Source organism: Protomyctophum bolini (assembly GCF_963924005.1).
Source record: "Protomyctophum bolini genome assembly, contig: SCAFFOLD_129, whole genome shotgun sequence".
Classification (NCBI taxonomy): Eukaryota; Metazoa; Chordata; class Actinopteri; order Myctophiformes; family Myctophidae; genus Protomyctophum; species Protomyctophum bolini.
This window is the reverse complement of record NW_027665716.1, coordinates 162,342-172,349: the sequence shown is the minus strand read 5'-3', so window position 1 is coordinate 172,349 and position 10,008 is coordinate 162,342. Positions and strand designations below refer to the sequence as shown.

The window sequence follows — 10,008 nt, the reverse complement described above, 5'->3', positions numbered from 1 at the left end:
ATAAATTGAAGTTATTTTCAACCCTGTCTCCTCGCAAAGTATGTCATGTCCCTTCACCCTAGACGAAGGTCCATAACACAGCCCCACACTAAATGCTGCAGTTCCACCTTCAGTAGTCAGTGCAACCAGCATTCTGCTTTTGTATATGTGGAGTAATTTCCATGCAGATACTGTAGCTCAGTTTCAATCATTGTAATTCAGTTGAAAGTTATGTCATCAAATACCCTGACACAAATGGACCAAATGGTGATTAGACCATTCAGACCAGAGTATATATTGCACTGACCTACATATCTGCGACTGCCATTATTTGACAACCTTGCATCCCTCTTTTTGGTATATCAATGATGACGTTATAGTTGACATGCCTTGTAGATCAGCTGTTATTAAAACAATTTTGAATAAGTTTAAATAAATGTAAGTGTATTTTATATTTACTTTGCTTGTTCATTGTGTAATTAAAGTTAGTAGTTATTTGGGGCCGTGAATGTTGGGAACGATGCAAGTCGTTCCATTTAAACTGCTATGTGGCACAGATATTATATGAAGCTCAGACAATCAGTTAACACTAGCAAGTCTGAAAAATTCTCACTACTACTCAGTCGGCTGAACGGTCAGAGGGACCGTGTTGTTGGTGCGATTTGATTGGCCACCCTCTCCCCCACTCGTCCCTGGAGACGTCCAGCTGGAGACGTTCAAGCCTGCATCCCATTTCCAACGAATTAAATCATATATGTTTGGCTGGTTAAAGGAGAACTCCATGCTAGAAGGCTTTCTTACCTTGATTTGCAGTTGTTTAATATCCAAAGAAGTGGTCCAGTTGTTATTTTGTGAAAAAACGCCTTATTGGCTATTTCCCCTACTCCACCTTCCCCACCATAAGCCCTGAATGGGGGATATGGGGTGTTGTGCAAATGCGCTTATTTCCATCGCGCGAAAATGCAACAGTGTAGTAATGTTTACATTTTGCATCATAGTGACGGTGTTCTTGTGTTGTAGCCGGTTTAGCCGTAAAGGCTGAGATCTTGTATATCTCGCGAGATATCTGCGAGACTTCCCCAGGAGCGCATCAGGAAGTGGTCCGCTGCTCTGTTTATCATGGTTTATTCCCAGCTCGACCAAGTAACGTTTCCTCACACTGCAGTTACTGTCGCCACAGTGCACACGTTATTAGCTAAGAGAGTACTTTTGATTTGTTTCTCATTCTATATTATTTCTGAACATGAAGGAATGCGCTTTTCCTGGCTGTTCTAACAAAAGAAGCTGTGCCACACGAAAGTGTAAAAGCTTTCATAGCGTACCTTTGGATCTCGATCAGCAGAAACTTTGGCTGACAGCTCTCAAATTGGATATCAATACTCCACTTGATAAGACCAGGAATTGGACAGTTTGCAGTGACCATTTCGAACCGGAGGATTTCTACCCAAAAGAACAACCACAGGATGCAACGCCAGAGAAGAGACCATCAAAGAGAAAATCAAAAACTAAAAGAAATCCAAGGAAAGAGCGCAACATTCTAAAGCCACACGCTGTCCCAAAGACTACTACATTACAGGTACATTTCGGGAGATTTAGAAGTTATTCTTTACCAAGCCTTCTTTTTTGCCCATATATATGTATTTATTTATTTATGTATCGACTTATAGAGGCTACTGTTTTATAGTTGTCAAGGTTTGTAGGTTGATTTCAACGTCATTTGACGTCTTTATTTTTACGATGAATAGTATTATGAAACAAACGACTGGTTGAGAATGGTGGTAAACCCACCCCCATTCTCACCTTTACCGTTTAGGACAGACAACACAAAGTATTCTACTCAACACTACTGCTCCAGTGGAGTTTTTACAACTGCTGTTCAAGTAGAAGTTTTAAACCTAAGAACGTTTTTTAATTATTTAATAGTATTACTATTGGTAGGTGAATATCTGTTTGAAAATATATGCAAATGATGCCCATAAGAGAATAGGCTAGGCTATGTTTGCAGCTCTAGTGGTAATTGTCAACCTGTTTACTTTCAAGGACCCCCAGTTTGACATGAATTAGGCTACGGACCCTAATGTAATGGCATTTCTATCTCTGAGAACCCAATTCATTTAGCTAATTCCATGTCACTAATTCACAATGTAACTCTCTGAGTGTACAAATGGAACAATATTTGCCTTTTGGTTAATTTGGGTCCATTTGGTTCCATTTGTACGCTGTAAGTGGTAGCCATGACAGAGTATAGTTCTATTTATAATAGAACTACACTATGTTCACACATCAAATAATGTTTACTCTAGTGTAATATATGTACTCTAAATTTGATTTATTTATTCTCAAGGAATTGCCTTCATGGTCTTCATCATGGTCTTCAAGTTCAAATATGCAGACCCCAAAAAAGGCTGCCGATGCACAGGTGAGGATCAAACAATTAATGATTAGGGTATTTTTCATATTGTTTTATCCCATGGATAAACTACATTCCCCTTGATTGTCATTAGTCTATTTTAGTTTACTGTATATACACCTATGTGTTCTACTGCCATAATAACACCTAAATAAATGATTGCATGTCCCTTGATCATTTTTGCCACTTTGTATTAAAAAAATAACAGCATGATTTATTATGTTCATCAATGCTAGGGAGGGGAAGCAGTAGAAACGGATGAGGACGTCCCAGACTTTAGAGGTGCCCAAAGCTCCACACCTACTAAGTCTATGCCAATCCAAGGAGGGGAGTCATCACAGACTGCCAGTCCAATATTGCCACCCGCACAAATGATTTCTGAACCTGAGTTTGGCGAGGCAGTAGAGGTGAGGACATGCATATTTGTTCATGGCAAACAACTATGGTCTTATAAAATAAACTGTCTAATTGTGCCTAAAACTTTTGAACATAAATCTGTTCTGAATGTTATTTGCGGTGGTCAGACCTTTGCTGCAGTTAACTTTATTCGTTTTTCAATAAATATATTTAGGTTAATCGTCTTTATTCTCTCTTATAGGGTGCTGAGGGAGGTAATGTCTCAGAGGCTGTTGTTGGCGGCTGTCGTTACAAGAGGCAGCACCATTTCTATCTGAGCACCCCTCCTCATCAACAGCAGGAACCTCGACCCAGGACATCATTGTCTGGGAAATATTTGGCTCGAACTCCTACATTTTTCCTTGAGGTAAGTAGTCTTACAATTTATATTATACTTACATAATCCTTTTTATGTAAAGTCACTTGATTCAAACCATAAAGATACGATTATTGACGTTGGTTCATGGCAATCTATAAAACCAAACGAGACCTCCAAATTTAACCTAAAAACTGTCTCAGTTTATTATTTATTTACTTCATTATGTTTATTACTAAGCTGAAATATATGTATTTGTATTTCGTTAGTCTGCAGCAGAGGCTGGCTTGGAGAACAAATGAGAATCCTGAATGAGTCTTACGGGAACATGGACATTGAAGATGATTCAGAGTCTGGACAGGAACCAGAAAAAAAAGATTCTGATTTGTCGTACTGTCCACCAAGCCAAACTAGTTTTGATTCAGAATCTGGGGATGCTGCAGAAGAACCTCCTTGCTGGGATCCAACGAGGCGGTGGATAGTCGACGAGTCACACCTTATGCAGCTGTTTGAGTTCTGTTCACAATGTGGGAATAAAACAATGATGAAAACGCCCCATATAGTCGGAGGCAGCCGACTGGTTGTGAAATGGGAATGCGAAGGTGGATGCTCTGGATCTTGGAGTTCTAGCCCTCAAATCCATAAACGTGTTGCAGACAATAACCTACTTTGCAGTGCAGCAATATTTTTCACCGGAGCAACCTTCACAGACATTTTTGAATGGGCACAACTGTTGAACCTACAAATTCCCCAAAAGACATTATTCTACAGCATTCAAAAGAAATATCTTATCCCAGTCATCCATGCTGCCTATAAAGACTACAATAAGGAAATCATAGAACGGCTGAAACAGAGATCTGCAGCAGGTGAAAGGATATATCTGTGTGGAGATGGCCGATCAGATAGTCCAGGTAAGCTAAAGTAAGTGTGTTATATACACACACACACACACACACACACACACACACACACAGACGTGTCCTCAGTGATTTATCCTAAGGAAAAACTAGGGACACTGGGTATGTGGGAGAATCGCATCAATCTAGTGCGTCTCACTAGGTCCACTCCTGCTCTCACCAGGCCCAGCACCTGTGCGGTGCACCAGGCACTTCATAATATGGTGCAATGCACAGGGACAGACCTGGGGAGAGCAGGAGCGGACCACCTAGTCCTTCCATGTACCAGAATAGTACCTTCCAGGCCCTGGTTTTTCCATAATGGTACTGATTGAGGGTAGCCACTGGGATGTACGTCGGGACTTGATCACCCCGGCTGGGTTACCTGAGTGAGGGGTATGATGTTGGGAGACCCGAAACACAGATGACTTTGGGATACATCATTGAGGATAAGTCCCAGGTGCAACTGATGTATCTTTTTTTTTTTTACACACACACACACACACACACACACACACACACACACACACACACAAACATATTTGTGATTGTATTTTTAATGCCAAGATATTCTAATGTTCTAGGTTACAGTGCAAAGTACACGACATATTCATTTCAGGATGATGTCACCAAAGAGGTTGTCCACTTTGAGTTGGTGCAGGTAAATTATGTAAAACCCTAACATTGAAATGTTTGTTTCTAATGTCATTTTTGTGGATACTTGTGTCTCAATTTTTTTTATTTAATATATGTGTTTTTTTGGTTTTGTAGGTTTCAGAGTCAACCAGCTCAGCAGCAATGGAGCTGATTGGATTCCAAAGGGGCCTCGAGAAACTGGACTACCTGGGTGTGAAAGTTGGACTCATTGCCACTGACCGATCACCTTCCATCAAGAAGTTGATGAAGAGCCAAAAGTACGACGGTGTGCTCCATGAATTTGACGCATGGCACGTTGGCAAAAGTATGAGTCCACACTAATTACTACATTATATTTAAAAAGTTGACAATGTCAAGACTTGGATGTCATTGATCTCAAATCTCATTTGTATAATCTTTTCTTTTGCAGATTTGAAGAAGATGTTATTGGCTGAAGGGATCAAGGCCTGTAACAGACCACTTCAGCCCTTGATTAAAGCCATCAATAACCATTTATATTGGTCATGTGAGATGAGTGCTGGTGATCCAGAGGTAAACATTGTAATTGCTGCTATTTCTCCACTAGTTTTGTAATAAGAAAATCCTTTTAGTGTTAGACAATTGTCATTGTAGAATGTGGCAGTATGTAGCCCTATTGCTTCTGACATTGACACAACTGTAACTATTATGTTGTGTGGTGACTTGTAGGTATTTCTTAGATCAAAGCTAAACAGTAATGTATTTGGAAATTGTACTGTAATTTATGTATTTTAAATTACAGTGGATTTTACCATTTATGTTTTACAGAAGTGCATGAATCAGTGGAAGTCGTTGGTTCACCATATCTGCGGTGTTCATCGATGGGAGGAGGACTGTAGAGCATACATGCCAGCACCACGAATACACTGCTGAAGAGCAACGTAAAACAAAATGGCTGACTACTGATTCCTCTGCCTTCCGTGTTGTCCAGAGCATTGTTTTAGACCCCAACATTCTCCGTGACATCAAACAAATGTCACATTTCAAACATACAGGTATGTGTATTACTGGAGGATTATGTATTTTTAATAATTCTCCACTATAGAAAACTTTTCCTTGAGAAATTCTGGACTATGACTAGCATGTATGAGTACTTCATACCGGTCTGTAAATTGTCTAGCTAGCTGTGTCAATAAGACTGGAATATTTACCTAAAAGTATCTATTATAATGTATTTACACATATTATTGAAAACTTTGCCTCCAATTCTCTGAAACTTAAATTTCCTTCTTCAATTTCAGGTTCATTGGAAGTGTTCCATTCCACCATGCTGAAGTACACCCCGAAACGAATACACTTTTTTTACGACTCTATGCTGGCGCGGACCATGCTCGTGGTCATCGACCACAACCTCAATGTTGGACGGGAGAAGGGCACTACAAAGACAGGTAACAATCTAACTATAAATGCACCTAGTCTGTTGTTGTGTTCTGTGTTCTGTGTGTGTGTGTGTGTGTGTGTGTGTGTGTGAGTGTGTGTCATAAAATGCATAGACAACTTTAGCCCCCCACCCTCTGTCACCTCACAATCAACCAGGAAGGCCCAAAGCCCCAGGTGGTCTATTTAGACAATAGCCTCTAGGTATTTTATCAGCTGCTATGAGCCAAGCCCTACCCTGCCTTTGGGCATTCACTTTGGTGAGACAAAATTATGGCCTGCAGAAGTTGGTTATGTACCATTATGACTAACCAAGTAGTTATGAATATGCTATATGATTCATATACACCACACATATGTAAAAATAAAAGATGCATTTAGGGTTGCTTGTTTTTATCGTTAGTTGTGTCATTTGTTTTTCCTTTAGTAAAAAGTCAGCATATGGCTTCTATAGTACTAACTGTTGAAATACAGGGTGGTAGGGGCAGTCAGTAGTGCTGTCGCCTCACAGCTAGATAAATAAATACAGGGTGGAATAGTGCCATTGTAAAGATGTATCCTCCTGTAACCAAATAATTCAATCGTTAATTTGATGTCAAGCTACAATTCGAGTGATATGCTATGAAATTAAAAAAGAGGACAAGTCTTTGTAATGACACATTGCTGAAAACGTTTGGATTATCTTTTTGATCTTAAATGTTTGTTTATTGTTCTGCTATTTTGCTTTGAAAATTTGTAGGAAAGGAGAAGCTGAAAATACAATTTTCGAAGGCCTCACACAGATATGTTGTGAAGTACCAGTTTGAGGACACACAACAACTGGCATTCCGTCTGGAACTTCTGGATCATGTGAAGGAGTTGAGTAAAGAGGAGCCGTTGGTACGGCAGGAAGAGAAAGGGAAAAAGAAATTCCCCATTGGTAATATAGCCAAAGAGCCTAGGCCAGACCTGACTGTACTAATGCCCCAGGTTTCACATTGATTCAGTCATCAGAAAAAATAGATGTGCTTTTTTTCCCCACACAAACTCAATCAGGAACCTGACAGTCAATATTTGTTTCCACAAATGTGTGTATATATTCAGCTATGCCTATCTGCTATACTGTTTAAAACAGTAGGAACAAAGTATATATATTTTTTGCCATCCCCTGGTATTTATGATGCTATTTCAGACAATAATGTTGAATCACATGTTCACTGCCTTCTCAAAATTGAAATCATTGTGTTGTGTTGGTAAAGTACACCCACTACAAATATTGATATTGGTATTATAGATATTGTAAATAAAGGATATTTTTTCTGAACTGAAAAGTAAATATCTGTATTCATTATGAAGTACTACTATGAACTTTAGGATACCTTAGAAAAAACTGTGCATTGGCTAAAATGAATGTTTCCTACTTATTTAGTAACGACAAGTGAATAATTAACACAGGACTTATTTATTTTCTTGATTGAATAACATACATGTAATATCAATAACACTGATGTCACACGAGTCACATAAAACAAAAACAGGCTTAGGCTTGGCTCAGGGAAGCGGACCTGGACGCCCCTGCCATGCATAGTCCACCATGGCACCATTGGAGGTGGGACAAAGAAATTAGGAAGACCATCCTTCTGTATGAAATAACACTGATGTCACACGAGTCACATAAACCAAAAACAAAGAGTTATGCATTTACAGATTATTGTACAGGCAAATTGTATAACGCTCTGAGATTGCCAGCTTCCTCCAAAAATCCTCTGTATAGTCCAGATTCCGACGGGTATTTTCTTCTGACTGCAGCAACGACACAGGATGGCATCTGTGACAGTGTGACCCCACCCTGTCACTGTTTGCTGCTAATGTACATGCCTTTCAGTAAGCGCGCACTGTTAGGACATGCAAAAACTACTAAGAAGCAGCAAACTGAACACACACACACACACACACTCCTGTCACTTTAAGGAGCTCTGAACTCTATTTGGGCCAACCCAACTCCCCTTCTAGGGAGGGGGAGGATTGCCTGTCACAGAAGGACATCAAAGGAGTAAAAGACTTTTGGAAAAACTAAAGACTTTCAAATAGAAGAGCTACAAGCTCAACGGAAATGTGAATGTGAATATATGAATGTATTTTGTGCCAAATCAAGCAGTTAACATGTTGTGGATCATGTTGACCCCTATTCAGTTGGTCCAGTCTAGTGGGAGGGGCCATGGGGAGTATAAAGCTCAGAGACTGAATATCCAAGTCAGTCTGTCTGCACACTCTGCTGGTGTTGGTCGGGGAACGAGCTGTCTCTGAGGAGGTGATGTTATTATGTTATTATTTAATACCATGGTTTACATAGATCTATTATTGTGTTGTTTATTATGATATATATATATATATATATATATAGATTATAATTATTTAATGTACATTTAAAAAAGGCCGGATTTATAAATACTTATGCTTATATCATATGATGATTTATTTGGAAATGATTGTTTTGATTGATTACAGATTATAGCTGTTATATATGATATGCAGTACTTTGTTTTGAATAATAATAATAAACTTTATTTATATAGCACATTTTCATACATAAAATGTAACTCAAAGTGCTTCACATTAAAATAAAATAATATAAAATAAAAATAACAAGCAGCGGAATGCCAGAAACAAAAGTAGGTCAATCATTACAATACACAGTATATACAATTAGCAAATAAAAATAGCAATACAAAACTAGAACATTAAACATGGTAAGGAAATTTGTAACAGAACACAAGATAAAACTAAACGAATGCCAAGTTGAAAAAATAAGTTTTCAGCTTGCTCTTAAAAACATCAAGGGAGGTCGCCCTTTTAAGGTGCAGTGGTAGGGTGTTCCACAACTTGGGGCCATAGACCCAGAAAGCGGCCTCACCGGTGTTCTTGTGTTGAGCTTTGGGTAATTTTAATAGAAGAGTGGATGAAGATCTGAGTGTTCTAGTGGGAACATAAACATTTATGGAATCCTTAATGTATGAGGGTGTTAGGTTATTAAGTGCTTTATATACAAATAAAAGTGCTTTAAAATCTATTCTACTGGTAACCAATGTAATGTTGACAGGACTGGACTAATGTGATCTCTTCTTCTGGTGTTTGTTAGTATTCTAGCTGCCGCATTCTGGATTATTTGTAATTTTTTTATAGATTTTTTGGGTAGTCCTGTAAAAAGGGTGTTACAATAGTCGGCTGGTAATAAAAGCATGTACAAGTACTTCTGCATCTCTTTGATTTAAAAATGGTCTTATTTTAGCCATGTTTCTTAGGTGAAAAAAGGCTGTTCTTGTGACTTTACTAAAATGAGAGTTAAAATTTAGGTCGGAGTCTAAAGTCACACCCAGGTCTGTGACCTCTGTTTTGACATGTCTAGCCAGGGATCCAAGCATTAGCTTGACCTTTTCTCTCTCAGACTGGGGACCAGTGAGAAGGATCTCAGTTTTTCCTTCATTAAGTTTTAGAAAGTTACTACACATCCAAAGATGGATGTCATTGAGACAGGAAGTGAGCTCACTCAGGGCATTGGGGTTGTCTGGTGAGACAGATATGTGTAGCTGGGTGTCATCTGCATAGCAGTGGTAATTTACATTATGGCGTCTAATGATGTGACCAAGTGGCAGCACATATAAGGAGAAGAGGATGGGTCCTAAGATACTTCCTTGAGGAATCCCATACTCTATCTCGACTGGTTCTGATACGGAGTCACCTAGAGAGACAGAGAATCGTCGTTCAGCTAGGTATGAGCGGAACCATTGTAGGACACTACCAGAAAGACCTACCCATTTTTCGAGTCTGTCAATTAAAATGCAGTGATCAATAGTGTCAAATGCAGCACTCAAATCTAGGAGGAGGAGGATAGACACTTTATTCTTATCACTTGCCATTCTGAAGTCACTGACTACTTTTAGTAGTGCTGTCTCTGTACTGTGCTGGGATCGGAAACCTGA

The 10,008-nt window shown here is 39.1% G+C and overlaps 1 long non-coding RNA gene across 1 annotated transcript; it reads left to right on the top strand.

Annotated features, from left to right (window-relative positions):
- The first annotated feature begins 1,257 nt into the window (after positions 1 to 1,257).
- Positions 1,258 to 7,142, top strand: LOC308312181. Its single transcript, XR_013963739.1, has 3 exons — positions 1,258 to 1,555; positions 2,324 to 2,398; positions 6,789 to 7,142. It is a non-coding gene; the product is annotated as an uncharacterized lncRNA (long non-coding RNA).
- Positions 7,143 to 10,008: the final 2,866 nt, after the last annotated feature.